The sequence below is a fragment of the Loxodonta africana genome, chromosome 2, assembly GCF_030014295.1.
Source record: "Loxodonta africana isolate mLoxAfr1 chromosome 2, mLoxAfr1.hap2, whole genome shotgun sequence".
Classification (NCBI taxonomy): Eukaryota; Metazoa; Chordata; class Mammalia; order Proboscidea; family Elephantidae; genus Loxodonta; species Loxodonta africana.
The window spans coordinates 160,947,465-160,966,777 of NC_087343.1; the positions used below are offsets into that span (position 1 = coordinate 160,947,465).

The 19,313-nt window shown below is 39.7% G+C and overlaps 1 protein-coding gene and 1 non-coding gene across 2 annotated transcripts in view; both read left to right on the forward strand.

Annotated features, from left to right (window-relative positions):
• STK32A (serine/threonine kinase 32A) overlaps positions 1 to 19,313 on the forward strand; it is a 154,599-nt gene that overhangs the window by 15,776 nt on the left and 119,510 nt on the right. The gene's annotated exons all lie outside the window — the stretch shown is intronic.
• LOC111751875 (U6 spliceosomal RNA) lies at positions 9,765 to 9,872 on the forward strand. The gene has a single exon (XR_002786935.1). It is a non-coding gene; the product is annotated as a U6 spliceosomal RNA (small nuclear RNA).

Genomic DNA, 19,313 nt, shown 5'->3' on the forward strand with positions numbered 1-19,313 from the left:
GATACTGAGTGGTTTAAAGTCAGGAAAGGTGTGTGTCAGGGTTGTATCCTTTCACCATACCTATTCAATCTATATGCTGAGCAAATAATCTGAGAAGCTGGACTATATGAAGAACGAGGCATCAGGATTGGAGGAAGACTCATTAACAACCTGCATTACGCAGATGACATGACCTTGCTTACTGAAAGTGAAGAGGACTTGAAGCACTAGTGAAAATCAAAGACCACAGCCTTCAGTATGTATTACACCTCAACATAAAGAAAATAAAAATCCTCACAACTGGACCAATAGGCCACATCATAATAAATGGAGAGAAGATTGAAGTTGTCAAGGATTTCATTTTACTTGACTCTACAATCAACACCCATGGAAGCAGCAGCCAAGAAATCAGAAGACGCATTGCGTTGGGCATATCTGCTACAAAGGACCTCCTTAAAGTGTTGAAAAATAAATATGTCACCTTTAAGACTAAGGTGTGCCTGGCTCAAGCCATGGTATTTTTAATCACATATATGCATGTGAAAGCTGGACAATGAATAAGGAAGACTGAAGAACTGTCACCTTTGAATTGTGGTGTTGGTGAAGAATATTGAATATACCATGGACTGCCAAAAGAACAAACAAGTCTATCTTGGAAGAAGTACAACCAGAATGCTCCTTAGACGCAAGGATGGAGAGATTTCATCTTACATACTTTGGACATGTTGTTAGCGGGATCAGTCCCTGCAGAAGGACATCATGCTTGGTAAAGTACAAGGTCAGTGGAAACGAGGAAGACCCTCAATGAGATGGATTGACGCAGTGGCTGCAACAGTGGACTCAAGCATAACAATGATTGTAAGGATGGTGCAGGACCAGGCAGTGTTTTGTTCATAGGGTCACTATGAGTCAGAACTGACTTGACATCACCTAACAACAACAAAGTGGCTATAAGGAAAGGAGCATGGACTTTGTAATAAGACAGATTATATGTTGAAATCCTTGCTCTATCACTTTTTGTGTTATCTTTAATAAGCCATTTAACTTTTCGAGTCTCATTTATCTCTCCCATAAGCTAGGGATAAGATAAAAAAAAAAAAAAATCAAACGCATGCAGTTGAGTGGATTCCAACTCATAGCGACCCTATAGGACAGAGTAGAACTGCCCCATAGAGTTTCCAAGGAGCTCCTGGTGGATTTGAACTGCTGACCTTTTGATTAGCAGCCATAGCTCTTAACCACTATGCCACCAGGGTTTCCATAGTCCTAATTCTTGTAGACAATTTAAGTATTAAATAGATATCACTTGTACAAACACACAAAGATATTGGGAAAATGCTCCGTACTGCATAGGGTACAAAAAAAAAAGGGCATAGATGTCATGTTTTTGGCTTCTCAACACTTTTGAAAATCCTTCTTGTGTTTGGAAATTTTTCCACGACTTGAGCCTGAGCCCCCTTAAACTAGAAGCCTTAAACACTCTTAACTTTTTTTGGTAGTTTTAATTTAGGCACCAAACGAAGCCTCTCAGGATCACACACACTCATAGTGGAGCTCAATTTGGAAACAATGTGAAGTCATACATACCACCCAGTCATATTCTTGTTAGAGGTAGTGGCAGAAATGTCCAGCAACCATAACGTACTTTATCACCAGGGTTACCGTTCACTTTAAACATGTCAGGATAGAGGTACAGGAAGATTGAACCATTGATCTGAAATCAGATAGCAGCATGGCTAGACCCTTAGTCTTGATATAAAATAAATCCCCTTCATTTCAGTTTTAGATACCTTTCCTCCCGGATGACCAACTAGAATGAGGGTTTTTATTTTTTATTTTTCATGAAATAAAATGCAGGACTTGTCCTTCAACAAGAACACATTGAACACTCGCTAAGTGCTTGGCACTGAATTTCTCTCTCCAGAGTTAAGAGTAATTTCATTACACAGTAACATCCATCTTCACTTCTGCTGTAACTCATATGTGTATCTGTCACACCCCATTCTTGCCAAAGTTTTAGAGGTTTAATATAAAACATCTTTTCTTCCCTGAAGTTAATCTTCATCTTCGCTATTATTGAGCTTTGGTTGCCGCCCTCTATTCATTTTGATTCCAAGGACAACAATTTCAGTGACCTTCTTCCATGTATTTCAGGATTTATTTCATCATTATTACCTTTACTCACTCTTCAATTTTTTTTTTTTTAGGAATTATAAGATCCTAATTTGTTTGTATGATACCTATGGGATAATCTTGATTTACATTCACAAAATACTGAAGTCCTTGCCAAGTTGACATTTTTTTTTTCACTTTCAGTCTAGAATAAAACATACAAGGAAAAATGTTCTAAAATAACCCTTGACTGCAGCATTAAAAAAATTTCCATTTCTTCTGTGCCTAATTGGTAGTCAGAATCGGCTTGTTTTCAGCAGTAAATGTCTGCTGAGAATTATGGTCCCAATAATCCCTATAGTTAACACTTGGTGGGGGTATCAAACATAAATATAGATGAACATTATTGCAGCTAATCTTTGCAAACATGCATTTAAAAGTTTTGTACAAGTAATACATGCGAGTTGTAGAAAACTTGGGAAACAGAATTAAGAAAAAATTACCCATGATACCACAACCCGTAGAGAACCATTACCGATATTTTGGGGTGTTTCCTTTTGCAATCCCCATCTTCATTCTGGCATTCATCATCTTTCTCACTTTATTTTTCTCCATTTTCCTTGCTTTATTTGTTTGCTTTGTTAATTGTGTTATTCCCCTCAGTAGAAAGAAGGCTTCATGAGTGCAGGGCTTTGTCTCTGTTTTGTCCTCAGCACCTAAGTTGTTGAATGAATGAGTGAATGTAATTATCTTTTTAAAATTGGTGTATGTGTATATTAGGCATTTTATGTGTATTTGGAATTATGCACTATATACTTAGGTATCCTCATTTTCACTTTTGAGTTGTTAGTTGCTGTTGAGTTAGTTCTGACTCATGGTGACCCCATGTGAGTCAAATAAAACCACTCCATAGGGTTTTCAAGACTGTTAACTTTCAAAAGCAGATCACCAGGCCTATCTTTCAAGGCTCCTCTGGGTGGATTTGAACTGCCAACCTTTCTTTAAGCTAGTAGTTGAGTGCTTAACCATCTGCACCACCAAAGGACTCCCTAAGCTCAGTCTAATTCTTTAAAATTGGTTGATTGATTTAAAGTATAAGTTAATGGTTGCATAATTCTACAACATGGAATACTATAATTTACTTAAATATATGTACAGTTGTAAAAATAAGTGCTAAAAAAAATCGAGTTTTCTTTGATTGCAACTTTTTTTGTGGCTTTTAATAATCCCTTAACCCTGAGAGAATTTTGGTGGAGGTGGCAAGAGGGAAGTGATGGATATACCTTATTTTGGAGTAATGCGTCATTGCTGTTATAAATATACAAAGCATTTCATTTGATTTAGATCAAATTAATTTTAAGTGTGAATATCTAAGCATTTAGTACATTTATCCTTACATGATGGAGAATGGTGTTTTTCCTTTCAGATTATTTTTCAAGAAGGAACTCTGTTCAGCTAATGGCTGAAGTGAGAACGTGTCCAAGTCCTTAGCCCATATATCACTGCTGGATATACCAAAAATTTTGCTTAGCTGTACTAAAGGAGGAGGGTGTACTTAGAAGACCAGGATTATCATTTTATTTTTGTTCCAAATGATTACAACAGACAATTTCAATGGTCAGCAGATTCAGTTTAGGATAGAAATAATGCCCAGCAGAAGTACTTTCTCCTACTCTCCCTCCAAGTGCTGACCTTGGCACCATGATGATACCAAGGAGTTATAGGACCCTCCTCTTCAAGGATATTAGAAACTGCTGTCTCGCCCTGCTTGACAAACTTCTCAAATCTATTTCTTGAGCAGGAGTACACTTATATCTATTCGTCAAAATTTTGGAATACATTATTTCATTTGATACCCATCAGAGCCCTGCGTAGTAGGTATCATTATGCCCATTTTACAGATGAGGAAATCAGAAGCAAGATTTCCAGGAAAAGCTGGTGAATGGAATGCATTCATTTAATTCCATTCTCTCCTGAAAATCCAACTCATATGACCAACCAAGCCCAAATCCATTGCCGTTGAATCAATTCCACCTCATAGCGACCCTATAGGACAGAGTAGAACTGCTCCATAGAGTTTCCAAGGAGCACCTGGTGGATTCGAACTGGCAACCTGTTGGTTAATGGCTGAGCTCTTAACCACTGTGCCACCAGGGCTCCACTAACATGACATAAACTGATTTATTTTAGGACATAAACCCACAAAGATGAACAGCAGGGAAGAGGAGACTTCACTAACAACATTTTGGAAACTGGAAAGCAGACAGATAAGTAGATCCATGGTAACTGAATCCTAAGCTTCCATTGGTCAAAACTGAGAAACAACCAGACTCACACCTTGGAATCCTCTAAAATATCAGGAATTAGCAGTGTCATGTGCCTCTAGAAGTGGTGGGGAAGAAAAAGTCAGAATTTAGGAGGATTATTTGAATGTCATGTCCCTCTACCACCGAGGCAAAAGAAAAACACTGTTCATCTCTGCACCACACTGTTTTATCCCCTGTAAAGGTGGCTCTCCACAGGGAAAACACCAGGCACAGCTGAGGGCAGGGATGCCTTGTGGGAATAGTGAGGTCAGGTAAATGAATGCCTGCTGGATACTCAGGACCCCCACCTTCTTTTCCCAATTACCCCTGATAACACTGGCAGTCTGGCCTTCATGATAGAGGGTTTTCTAGAGATTTTGACCAACCCAAAGGGGAAAACCTTAAAGTTACTAACAACGGAGGTTTTCTACCTCAACATCCTAGCCACTACTCCCTAGAGTGACACTATTGACAATATATATCCACATCTTCAGAGCTTCCCCCCAATGTTTAAACCTCTATACTTAGGTATGAGCAGAAAACCAAGAGTTTTCAGACACTTAGGAAAGGTCTCTAATGTGTCTGAAAGAGCATAAAACAAATGAACAGAAAAAATAAACTTAAGGAAAACTATCGGAGGGATATGAGCAAGATATAGTAATCAAAAAACAGAAGAAAAAAAAAAAGAAGAATATCAAGAGAGCCACATTCAGAGAGCAAAAATTAGCTTTAGGAAAAAAGTTATAGCATCAACGGAAAAACTCAAAGTTTGGAAGATAAGTTTAAGGAGATTTCCCAGAACGATGAGGAAAGAGAGATAGAGAATAGAAGGGTAATATAAGAAAATTTAAGAGTCAGACTAGAAGTTTCAGTATCTAAATAATAGGATATGTAGAAAGAAAGAAGAACTAGAAAGGAGGAAATCATACTGCATGATTTAAGAAAGCAATAAAAAGCCCCAAACTGAAGGACACATGTTTTCAGATTGAAAGTTTATCAAGCACCCAGCACAAGGGATAAATCAAGTCCACATCATAAAATATCAAACACTGAACACAGATATACAATCCTGTATACTTCCAAAGGAAATACTGCTGTGACATACAAAGAATAGGCATCAAAATATCTTCAGATTTCTGAACAGCAGGATGGAAAACCCAAAAGAGAATGTTACCAATTAATTGTGTCCCCAAAAATATGTGTTGTAAATACTCAACTATACGCTTGAGGATATAATCCTATTTGGGCATAGGGCTTTCTTTGTCATGTTTATGAGACCATGTCAGGGTAGAGTGTGTTTGAAGCCAGTCTATTCTGAGACATAAAAAAAGAGCAGATTAAGCACAGAGAAACCAAGCACAAAGAGAAGGGATGATACACACCACATGAAGATCACCAAGGAACTGAGGAACAGAAGCTGAAAAGAGACAAGGATCCTCCCCCTGAACCTCCCCGACCCCCCCCCCCCCCCCCCGCCCAGAGCTCATGAGAGAGAGAAAGAGAAAAGAGAGAGAGAGAAGAGGCTTCCCCTAGAGCCAGTGCTCCTGAATTTGGACTTCTAGCCTTCTAACTGTGCAAAAATAAATTTCTGTTTGTTGAAGTCACCCATTTGTAGTATTGTGTTATAGCAGCACTAGATAACACTAAGACAGTGCAAAATGGAGGGAAAATTTCCAACCTAGAATTCAATCTTCAGCTAAACTATCAATCAAGAGTAGAAAAAAATATTTTAATTTATGCAAAGTTTCAAGACATTTCTTCCCATGCAATCTTTCTTACAAAGCTGTTGGAGGATGTGCTCCACCAAAACAAGGGAGTGAAACAAGAAAGGGGGAAACATTGCATACAATAAAATGGGACCATCATTAAAGAGGAGTGAAGGGAAGTCCCAGCATGATGGAGAAGGGAGGTCTCAGCATGACAACTGTGCACCCTACAGGTAAATAGTCCAGACTCAGGTAGGTCAGAAGGCTCTGGGAGAAACATGTTCAGGGAGATGGCAATGTGACTGATGCAGCTGAATATGTTGAAGGGGAATTAAGAACTAGAGAAAAGTTAGGAATTGAATTAAGGGGGAAAAAAAAAAGTATAGAAAAGTAAGCACATGTGTAAACAAGACAATTATTAACTCCAGGGAAAACAAAATTGTACAAGAATGACAAAGTAATTATAGTTTACTATGTGACTCAGGTGTGCATAGCATTTACATACTTATATGGAAATACTAAATACTGATGTAGTAGGAATAAAGATACCAGATATGACTATATTAGAAAGATAGGGGCATGGTGGGGTAAGGCCAAAGAGCAGGGAAATGAACTAAATTCTCATCTGCATCTTGGAAATGTAATAGCTAATGCCTAAAACTGAAAGAAAAAGCAATAAAACTGTCCTAATTTAGAGAGATGGTGGAAACTACCAGATTTATTAGCTAAAAGAAGTAAAAAAAAATGGCTGCTTCATCTTTGGGAGAGATTGGAGGGTGAGGCAATTGGATCATTGTTTTATCTTTTTTTTTTAAACAAACACTTCAGAATTGGTTCTTTAAACTATATGTCTTTGATAAAAAATTTTTATATCAGACTGAAAAATAGTTCAAGGTATTAATTGTGGTTATCTTTACATGGTATGGCTTTTCTGTTTTTCTCTATTTTTAATGTTGCAAGCGTATTAGTTGTATATAAAAAATAAACTGCATTGTAAGAGAGAAATTGAAGATCAGGAAGGTCAATTTCCTGATTTTATATAACTTGTAAGCAGTAGAGCTGGAATTTCAGCCAACTCTCTTGGACCTGGATCATTTTTAACTTTCATTGCAGCATTCCAACTTTTTTTAAAAAACCAGAAGTAAAAATGTCATGCCACAACATTCTCTCCTATCTCTGTTGGTCCATGGTGCCTCTTTCCTACACCATATAATCTAATTCTTGATTGCTTTTGTTTGCCTATTTAACTATTTATTTATACTCATCTAATTTCAGAAAGGTGAAAGACTGGATTCCAAAGGTACATAAACCAAGAAACCAAAAACAGTTGCCACTGAGTCTGTTCTGCTCATGGTGACCCCATGTGCGCAGAGTAGAACTGCTCCACAGGGTTTTCATGCCTGTAGCTTTTGGAAGCATATTGCCAGGCCTCTTTCGAGGTGCTTTTAGGTAGTTATAAACCACCACGTTTCAGTTAGTAGTCAAGTGCTCAACCACTTGAGTCACCCAGGAACTGCTCCAAAGGTACATACACTGTAGCAAAATCAAATGAGAATGAGGCAAGGAGAGTTTGCTTATCCAGCTTTGGTCTTCCTGGAATACCCAATGAGTCTCACTGAGTCTTCCTGCTCTTCTTGGGAGTACAAGTTTCCTTAGGATGTGACTGAATCTCAAGCTCTTTTTGCTTTTCTATCAGGGCCTAGCAGAATCCTGAACACAGAGATGCTTCATGGTTGTTAATTTGACTTGCTGCCAAAGCCTTGGCTTCTACAGAAGTGATTTCACCTTCTTTCCTCTCTTGCTTTGAGTGTCTTAAAAGGGTGTAAGTGAGCCTTTTTTTGTAACTGTCTCCATTTGGGAATGCATCATGACACAGACCAAACATTCATCTAATTGTCATGGAAAACTGTAAAATCTACCATATCTGTATTTTTAACCAATGCTTAAGTTTTTCTGTCCTTTTTCTCCCTTTCTTGGCAAACCATGCAATGTCCACTTTTTGAAAATGGGCAAAATCACTGTCAGGACTTACAAGGGGGGCCAATTCTATCCTCATTCTAACTATATGAATGGCGGAATGGTAACTTAATGTTGGTGCCTTTTCTGTTGCCATAGTGAGGTACATTCACTTCTATCCAAAGGTCATGCAGCTCCAACAAAGCAAATACCTTCTGACTCTTACTGCCAATTATCTGTTCGTTGCTGTGGGGTTTTCGTCCCTGTCCTCACTTAAAAGGGTTGGTGCTTGTGAAGGTGATGGGGCAGAAGATGGCAGCTCTTGGCATTGCTGAGCTCAAAGAATAAGAAAGTCAATCCGTGAGATTTTTAAGACAAAAAACAAATGTCTGAGGAGACATTTGAAACTGTTGTATTAGCACAACATTCAAACAGAGACTTTGTTTACTGCCTGTCTCATTAAGGAGACTTTTGATAATAGAGTGTTGCTAAGACATTTCTTAGAAGGTACATATTGCAAGTGAAGCTCTATGAAATCAGCATAAAGGCAGATACCTTTAAGTATTTCCTCCGCAAAGCAATCCATATGCTGTGGAATTTTGGTGATGGTACTTCCTACTCTTCTTCCGTTTAACAAGTGTTTAGTATATTTAAGGTTATATTCTAGAAAAGGCTTGTAAAAACTAAAGCTGTAGGAGCAACAACAGAAATGTGTCAAAAGCTATTGATCTAAAACATAAATATAAATGGTTTTAACAATCTTAGAGAAAAGCCTTTCGAAGACCAGACATAAGCCAAAAGGATAAAAATAAGATTGATACATTTGACTATATAAAATTAGAAACTTCTGCATTATTGAAAATGCCTTAAAGTCAAAAGCCAAATGGACAGCCTAGAAAAATATTTGAGACATGTTCAAGCCAAACCGAACCCGTTGCCATCAAGTTGATTCCAATTCGTAACGACCCTATTGGACAGAGCAGAACTGCCTCATAGGGTATCCAAGGAGCAGCTGGTGGATTCAAACTGCCGACCTTTTTGTTAGCGTCATTCCCTTAATCACTGTACCACCAGGGCTCCAAGACATATTCAAGAGAGGTTAATTTACTGAACATATTAAGTGTACTTGCAAATCAAAAAGACTCATTAAAAATATCAAAAGACATGAATATGCAGTTTACTCAAAAAAGACATGCAGTTTCACTCAGAATTAGGGAAACGTAAAGTAAACCATTAATGTATTATTTTTTCCCTTATCAGATCAAGGATGGTCGATGTCATAGTGTTGGCAAGGAGGCAGACAAAAAGTCATTCTTACACATTGTTGGCATGAAGGAAATTTGGTGTGTTGTCTTTGGAGGGCTATTTGGCAATATCTACTAAATTAGAAAATCCACACACTCTTTGACACAGCAGTTCCGTTTCTATAAATTAGGTTACAAACATGTGCATGCACACAAGCTGATCATGAACGTTCATGGTAGTATTGTTGGTAAAAGCAGATAAGCAATTTTTGAAAATCTATCAACAGGTTACATATTTTATATGGTACATTCACACAATGAAATAAAAAGGAGTTATTTATTTATTTATTTTGAAAGAATTGGATCTATATGTGATGATTGGAGGTTCAAGTCTACCCAGAGACAGGCTTGGCAACCTGCTTCTCAAAAATCAGTCACTGAAATATCGAAAACTCTATAGAGTGCTCGCTTTGGCAGCACATACACTAAAATTGGAACGATACAGGGAATTATTAGCATGGCTGCTATGCAAGGATGGCATGCAAATTCGTGAAGCATTCCATATTAAAAAAAAAACCCTATGGAGCATAGATCTACCCTGACATACATGGGATCACTATGAGTCGGAATCGACTTGATGGCAACTGTTTTTTTTTTTTTTTCCTATGTGATGATATGACTGGATAGAGATAATTTTATAGAAAGGGGTCAACAATCTACGTTCCTGTAAGAAGGACAATTGTATGTTCCCATTGCTGTTAAAAAGTAATACATATGTACAGAAAAACTCTTAAAGGATACACAAGGAGTTAACTGTGGTTGCCATCTTAGGAGTGGAACTGAAGATGTGAGACAGAAAGACAATTTTCACTGAATAATGTTTGTACCTTTTATTATTTGTAACTATTTGTTTCATATTTTAAATGGGGGGGGGAGTTTGGCCTCCCCTATCCCGTAGTCCTTATTCACTGAATTGACTTTTATTATAGCAGTTCACATGTGAATCAAGTATAATTAGCTCCATTTCACAGATGGGAGCTTTGTGATTTGGAAATATTTAATAACTTGCCTAAGGTGACGCAGCTGGTGTTTTTGATTCCATAATCATTAGAAAGATTTGTATAAACAAGATGTACAGTTCTCAAAAGAAAGATTCACATATATTCATGGTCCTAAGGTTAGAATCTTCCCCCCCGCCCCGAGGAAAAAAGAAATATTTTCCAAATATGTGTATCCCGAAGAATTGGAAAAAAAAAATCTGAATTTTCTGTTTTACCTCTTAGAATGCCTTTCTCTCAAATTCCAAGCATCAGCGTGTTAGACTCAACTCTTAAAAGGGTTTTCCCTTATCCTTCCATCAACACTGTTTGTTGTTCCAAATGCTGAGAGAGAGAGATGGTAAGAGAAATAAAACAAAGGAAGTAAAAAGCATCAACACTAGATTCCAAAATCAGCTTATGCATGTTCAAGGGAAGACTTGACTTGTGTCATTCTAAAAGGAAGGGCAAAGAAACCCCATCTCATGTCCCCTGATTTTACCTCTGGGATGGGTAGATATGCAGTAAGAACAATATTAAGACAACTATAAAAATAATGGTTAAGGGCCTGAGTCCAGAATCAAAAAGGTACATCTTGAATATAATGGATGTAACCAAGTAGGTTCAGTTGGGTTGATTCTTTCCACTTCCTCACTCAGGGTCAGGTCTGTCAGGCTATCAAAGCGGTCAACCCGTTGTTCTCTCAGTTCTTTTCTCCATTTTCTCTAGTAAGTATGAACATGCCAATGAGCCAAGTGTGAGTCTAGTGTTTTTGCTTAATTTTCATACAATAGCCCCTAAATGCAATTCATCTGCCTCCATGTGTGCTCCTGCAAGGAAGACAAAACTGTGCTGGACTTTTTGAGAGGCTCTCTTTGTGTTCAAAGTGGTATCCTCCTAGGGGGATTTTCAAGTGTCGTTTCGCCTAACAAGGTTTTGCATTACTTTTTGTCTTTAACATCTAACAACATGAGTTGCAATATTATTTATGACCATGGAAAATTAGTTTCTCTGAGACTCAATACCCTTATTTTTATACTCCACAAAGTTGTTTGAGGGTAAAACGAGACAAAAACTAAATGTGTATTGACAAATAGATTCCCATGGCTGTTGAATCTGTATCTAGTTGATTTGTGGGAGAATGTGTACTCACCCAAAAGAAAACTCAAAAATAAGTCCTTTTAAGAGAATTAATTTTTAAAAATCTCCCCGGTGATGTCATTATTTCCATACCCATTCATCTTTGTCTATTGACCTGATACAAATTCGGGAAACCCTAAGAGCACTGAGCTGACCTGATGATTGCTAAAATGAGATGAAAAGACCTGTGTGAAAACAAGACTCTGAGGCATACAGGAAGACTCTTTTGCCTGTTTGTTTTCCACAGGCCACACACCCTGGTCTAGCCCTGTTTGTCTAAGTGAGAACCCAGCTCTATCCTCTGCTTTTACTCACCCCCTATCTTCCAGCCCCTAGAAAGATCCAGGGGCTATCAGTGTCTCCATAAGGCCTTTATGTCTTCTTGGCACCAGAGCTTATTAATGAACTAGAAGGAAATCTTTGGAACGTTATACAAGAAGTAAACACAACAAATGATATCTTTGCTTTAGAGATTATTGAAGGCACTGCAAGAATACCACACCATAAACTATGCAAACTCAAACGTGTAGAAATGACTCTGATGGCTGCTGTTTACTACAATGTTGCCTGATGATATCCATGTGCTAGGATAACAGCTTAAAGTGGTATTTGTTGGGAGCTACGGATTATGATCCACCACCTTGTCAGTTTGTCCTAATATGGTAGCTTGCATGTTGCTATGATGCTGGAAGCTATACCACTGGTATTTCAAATATGAGTAGGGTCATCTATGGTGGATGTGTTTCAGTGGAGCTTCCAGACTAAGAAGAAAGGTCTGGTGGGCTGGTTCATAAAATTAACCAATGAAAACCCTATGGATCACAACAGAATATTATCTAATATAGTGGTGGAAGATGAGACTCAAAGGTTGGAAGGTAATCAAAATAAACAGTGGCCCAAACAATGGGCTTAAGCATACCAACAATTGTGAAGATGGTACAAGATCAGGCAACGTTTCATTCTGTTGTACCTGGGGTTGCAATGAGTTGGAGCCAATTCGATAGTTAACTAACAACAACAAATGAATTATGATATTGCCTAGGAAGTAGTAGTAAAAGCAGAAGTAGTAGTAAAAGTAGTAGTTCCAGGCAGGATTCTAAGAACTTTGCTTAACTTGTTTCATCTTCCTATCAGCCCTATGAGGTGTGTGCTATTTTTATGTCCATTTTATAGATGAAGAAACAGAGGTATAAAAGTAGATTGCCAAGATTACACAACTATTAATTGTTGGAGCCAAGATTTGAACCCAGGTGGTCTGGCTCTAGAGACTGCTCTTAATCTCAGGGGTTGGCAAACTTTTCTGTAAAGGGCCACATAGTGAATATCGTAGGTTTGCAGGCCTTTTGTCACATATTCTTCATTTTTTGACACCCTTTAAAGTGTTTTAAAAAAATTCTTTGCTCTTGGGCTGGACAGAGACAGACCACAGGCTCATTTTGGCTTGTGGGCCATAATATGCCAACTAACACTGTGTATGCTGATCAAAGGGTTAAGTAAAATGTGGTATATATTTCCACACTCTAAGGAAAATTCTATATACCTGTAATATAATAGCATTGCTATTAACAAAATAATCTGAAATTCTTATTTCACGTCTCCCTCATTTTATCTGAATTTAAGAAGTTTGGTTGCATTTTAAAATCAGCCTTCCTGCTAGCTAGGGTTATTATTGTGGGACTTCAAGAATTTTAAGGATTGCATAAGAGCTCTTCTTCCAGTCATTTTTAATTTGTTGTTAAAATTAAACAATTCCCCAGAAGCCTGGACAATACTCCAAGACCTCTGGATGTCTTATTAAATATACCCCCCCAAACCAATTTCATTAATCCTTCAGAAATGCCCTTCTTGTTTCCCCAATAACCTTGCTCACATTGAAGTAACAGATGGTAGATGTTTAAACTAATAGTTTCTTTTTTCCAAGACCTGTATCTCTTGGATTTTGTGTATTTCATGTGACTTGTTCATCTGCACTACTGTATAACTTTCAAAAAACCAACTATACTTATTATAAAGAAAATGTGCTACATCCTACTTTGATGAGTAGCGTCTCGGGTCTTAATAGTTTGTGAGCATCCATCTAAGATACTCCACTTGTCTGGAGCAAGGGAGAATGAAGAAAACAAAAGACTCAAGGAAAAGATTAGTCCAAAGGACTAATGGACCAGAAGTACCCACAGCTTCCACCAGACTAAGTTCAGCACAACTAGATAGTACCTGGCTACCACCACTGAATGCTCTGACAGGAATCACAATGAGGGTCCCTGACAGAGATGCAGAAAAACGTTGAAAATTCTAACTCACAAAAAAGACCAGACTTGCTGGTCTGTAGAGACTGGATAAACTCCAAGAGTATGGCCCTCAGATAACCTTTTAACTCAGTACCGAAGTCACTCCTGAGATTCTCCCTTCAGCCAAAGATTAGGCAGGAGCATAAAACAAAATGAGACTAAATGGTCACACCAGCCCAGGACAAGAAGGCAGGAGAGGACAGGAAAGTTGGTAACAGGGAATCCAAGGTCAGGAAGGGGAGAGTGTTGACATGTCATGGGGTTGGCAACCAATGTCATGAAACGGTATAAAATATGTATTGTTTAATGAAAAATTTGCTCTGTAAACCATCTAAAGTACAATAAAAGATAAAAACAAAACAAAAAAAAAACTACCATATGACCCAGCAATTCCATTTCTAGGCATATACACAAAAGACTTGAAAGCAGAGACTCAAAGACTTGCACACCAGTGTTCACTGCAGCGCTATTGACAACCTAAATGCCTGTCAACAGATGACTGGATAAACAAAATGTGGTACCTACATGCAATGGAATATTATTTAGCCGGTAGAGAGAAATAAAGACTTTATATACGCTACAGTATGGATGGAGCTTGAAGACATTATGGTGAACAAAATAAGCCAGTTACAAAAGGACAAATACTGTACGACCTCACTTATATAAAAAGACAAGAATAGGCAAATGTATACAGATGAAAATGTATAGTGGTTACCAGGGTCAGGAGAAAGGGGGAAAAAGAGGGTTATTGCTTACGGAGCACTGAGTTTCAGTTTATGGTGATAAAAAAATAACGTTGATTAAGGGTAGGTTTGCACAGCTGATTAATGTAATTGCTACCAATAAGCTGTACACCTGTAAAAAGTTGAATTAGTAAAAATTGTGTGATATAACAAGAAAAAAAAAGAGAATAGCTGCTGAGGCTGCTTATGCACAACCAAACACCTCATGGCATTTGGGTCATTGGTTTGGAGGTTTGGGGTCATGATTTCATGGGACATCCTAGTTAATTGGCCTAATAATGTGTTTAGTGCTTCTATTCTACCTCCTAGTTTGTTGCATAGTACCTGAGGTCTCAATAGCTTGCAAGCTGCTATCCAAGGTACAATTGGACTCTATCGACCTGGAGCAACAGAGGAAGGATAGAGTCAGGAATAGGAGGAGGAAATGGAATGTGTGACTAATTGCCTCCATGAACAACTTGCCTTTCTGACATGAGACCAGAACTGGATGGTACCTGGCTATCATTACTAAAAGTTTTGATCAAAGATGCTATAAAAGTATCCTTATGAAGAAGGGAAAAAATGCAGAACTAAATTTCAAATTCTCATGGAATATAAATTTTCTAGATCCATGGAAGCTGGATGAACCCCTGAATCCTTTGCCCTGAGATCATCTTTAAACCTTTAAAAATACACCTGAAGTTTTTTTAAAACCCAAACAATAGTTTAGCTTAACTAATAAAGAATGTCTGCCTTGAACATCATGCTTTTTTAAGAACTATCTATAGGGGATCAAATTGACAACAGCAACTAGAAAGATTAGGTAGGATCCTTAGAGGGCAGTGAGTTAATGTGAATGGGAGAGGAACAACTCAGAAAAGGAGGGTGAGAACAGTTATACAACTCAAAGAATGTAATCAATGTCACTGAATTGTGTGTGTAGAAACTGTTGAATTGGTTTATGTTTTGATGTGTTTGTATGCTTAAGATGCCTGGAGCTGGCTATAGCAAAAAAAGGGCACACTCAAGGAGTAAGGGAAGATGTCAGTGGGTCAATGTGCAATTCAGTGGGCAAGGACTTCAGCCCATACTAGAGGGAACTTCATCAGAGACACAGCATATTGCTGTGGAACTGACCACATATAGATGAACTAGTGTTAGTTTAATTTGCTAACAGAGTTCATCAGGGTCAGAGGACACTGGAGACCAGTGGTCCTCAAACTGTACAGTGCATTAGAATCACCTGGAGCAGTTGTTAAAACACAGATTGGTGGGCCCAGCAATTTATTTTTGCTGTTGTTGCGAATATACACAGCAGAGCATTCAACAATTGTAGGAAAGGCCTCTAGCTCACTGTAGCTAGTCCTGGTAAACTGAGGTCGTGCTTAGTAACATCATCTAGTAACACCATCAATCAGGGCAGAGGCAGGAACTGTGAGGTACAGTCAGTGTGTTACCAGTCCTCCCACCCCTCCCCTCCTTTTTCGCCTTTTATGTTCCTCCAGTGCAAGTGCTGTGCCTGTTGGTTTGAATCTAGCAGTTAGAGTAGCGCAGTGTTGTTTCAGTTAAGTCACTCAGATGTTAGCGGAAAGGTTAGTGATTTGAGTACACCTCAGGCACCTTGCAAGAAAGGCCTGCTGATCTACTTCCGAAAAACCAGTCATTAAAACCGCTATTAAGCACAGTTCTACTCTAACACACATGGGATCATCATGAGTCAGAACTGACTGGACAGCAACTATTTAGTGTTTGTTCACCTTGGCCCTGGAAAGCAAGCCAGCTAAAGAATTTGAGGACAGAGTATGCCCGGAAGGAATGAAGAAGCAGATACAGTCGTCCTCTGGTGTCTGAGGGGGATTGGTTCCGGGACCCTGCACATACCAAAATATGAGGAAGTACAAATTCCTTATATAAAATGGCACAGTATTTACACATAACCTATGTACATCCTCATGTATACTTTAAATCATCTCTAGATTAGTACTCAATACAATATACATGCTATGTAAACAGTTATTTAAAAAAAAAAAAAGCTAAACCCGCTGTCATCAAGTAGATTCTGACTCGTGGCAACCCTATAGGACAGAGTAGAACTGTCCCATAGGGTTTCCAAGGAGCAGCTGGTAGAATTGAACTGCCACCATTTTGGTTAGCAGCCAAGCCTTTAATCACTGTGCCACCAGGGCTCCAATTGTTTAGGGAATAATAACAAGATTTAAGGTTGAACAATGCTCAAACAACAAGCACTGGAAAGACTAAGGATCTGTGGAATGGTGGTAATTGTGAGTGCAGCCAGCAGCTGCTCAGCCAGTTTCAAGCAAAACCTGTTCCTCCTGTCCATTATCATCGAGACCTTGAGTGATAGACAGCACTGCCTGTGGCTCAATCAGCAGCTGCTCAGCCATTATCAAAGGAATCCTGCCCTTACCTGTCCATTGTCCTCAAAGACCCTGAGCACTTTGTGTGGCTCAGTTGCTGCCTTAAACCTGTCAAGCCCAGTTTACTAGCCTCAAAAGTGTCCCAAAGTAACCTAAGCCTCATTAAGACCTAATTGAATATTAAGATCTCCGCCCAGGGTGGGGCTTTTCTGCTGTCTTCTATACATGCTAAGAGGAACCCATTGCCATCAAGTCGATTCCGACATACTAAGAGGAAAAAATGCAATTTGTCTTACTGTGCCTGTGTGCCATAATAACCTATGTAGTCCATGATGCTTATATGTACTTCCTGGTGAAGGACAGTATGAAAGACTCTGCCTCCCTTTGCTGGGAGAGCTTGATTTGAGGTATACGCCCTTGCTCCTTTCCTGCATGCTTGCAATAAACGCTCTTCCTCTCTCCTCAAGAAAAAAAAAAAAACAACAACTGTACAAACATCAAATGGAAGGAAAAACTGAATGAAAACAGTGAACAAGGAGATTTACAGATTGTAGACACCCTGTTAGCCAGCCCAGCAGTGTGGCTATCTTGAGACAAAGTGAGCAGCATTCCTGGGTGAGGAGCACAGGAACACAAATTCATGGAATTTCCAATAGGAGACAGAGATACTGTGTAGACAAACCCAGAGCGAAGCAAGGTGAGCAGAACATGCACCAGATCTAAGCAGAAAAAATGCAAGAAGATGGGCGAGGGATCCAAGTGACCACAGAGCAGGAAGGGAGCTGGAAAAAAAGGGCCAGAATTACTCACCAGCAGCAGTCCCTGGACATTGAGACAGGCGGTGACAGTGGAGGGGAAGATCCATGGAATGGCGGCTGGAGATCCCCCCCGACTAGACTCCAGGCAGCACCACCCCCTTCACACTTAGTCAGGGCCAGGTCCTCATCATTGACTGCACTCTGCGGAGAATGCCCTCATGCCCACACTGGTGACCAGAGGAGCACACTCCCTCATTTCCTGCCCCTGCTCTCTCAATGACCTGCAGTGTGCCACCCTCACTCTGCCCATCCAGCTACCAGTGGCACAAGGCCCCCCCCGCCCCATCCGTGACTGGCAACATGCACTTGCCCCACGTGGTGAGTGGTGGCACCCTCCCTTTGCCACCACCTCTGCCTTGTGACCTGCAGCTCACATTCCCACATCACTGAACTGGCAACTGATGGTGCATTCCCACCCTACCTGCCCTCCCCCACCTCCCCCAGTGATTGGAGGTGTGCACTCCTGTGCCACCAGGCTGGTGACAGGGAGCATGCACCCTCACTGCCCCCCCCCACTACCCCTACTCGCCTAGTGACCCACAGTATGCACTCCCATGCTGCCAAACCGGTGACTTGTGGTGTGTGCCTGCCCTCCCCCTACCTGGCAACTGGCAGTGTGAGCCCCCTTGCTGCCCACCCAGGGATCAGTGACTCACGCATCCCCCCTTTCACCACTTGGCAACCGGCAGTGCATACCCACAGCATCCATAACCTAGCGACTGGGTTATACCCTCACTTGGTGACCGGCTGAACAGGCATATCACCTCATCAGCAACACCCCTCACAGCCTAACAGGTGCCATCTGCACCTCTGCCAAATGACAACCAGGAGATCCTAGTGCCGTCATGCAACATCTGCCTGGCTACAATGGCACATATTCCACAGCCAGACAGTTCGAGCAGACTGAGTACACATGCACTGAAACCCCTTGATTCCACCCCCATCCCCACCTACTGAGATGCCAATTCATGCATTCTGAGGGCCTATTCATTCCATTTGGGTAGCACTCCTTCACAGCAGCTACACAGACATCCTGCCCTGAACTCCAGAGGTTACACTAACTGTTAGCACCAATGCAGAAGAACCTCATCATCTCACAAGGGCTGTGGAGGGATCCTAACCACACAAAATTTGTCACCCAATTATCAGGGAAAAAAACCTGCTCTCCCACCTCCACTCAATCCCGTAACGGAAGACATGTAAGCCTAACTACAGAGGACTCACAAGCAAGTGTGACCAACCATATCCATTAGTGAGAGAAAATCACACCCAGTCAACAGACACCAAAGTCACACAGATAAAAATAATACAAAGGAAGATAGACGTTCTAAAAGAAAGAAAAAACAAAGCTGTTGATATGTCAAAACAAAACAAAAAACTTAGGACCAAACCATCAAAGAAATATATAAATAAATGAACACCTTAATGCCTCAGACAACAGGCAATTAACAAATCAGATGAAGAAACAGGATAAGATGGCTCAAACAAGTGAGTGAAATAAAGGGACAGAAAACCTTCCTGAGGAATAAGAGGTAATAGAACTTATCTGATAAGGAATTCAAAAGACTTAATGTTTAGGCTCCTGAAAGAGATCAAAGAAAACGTAGGAAAAGATCCTAGAAGAATT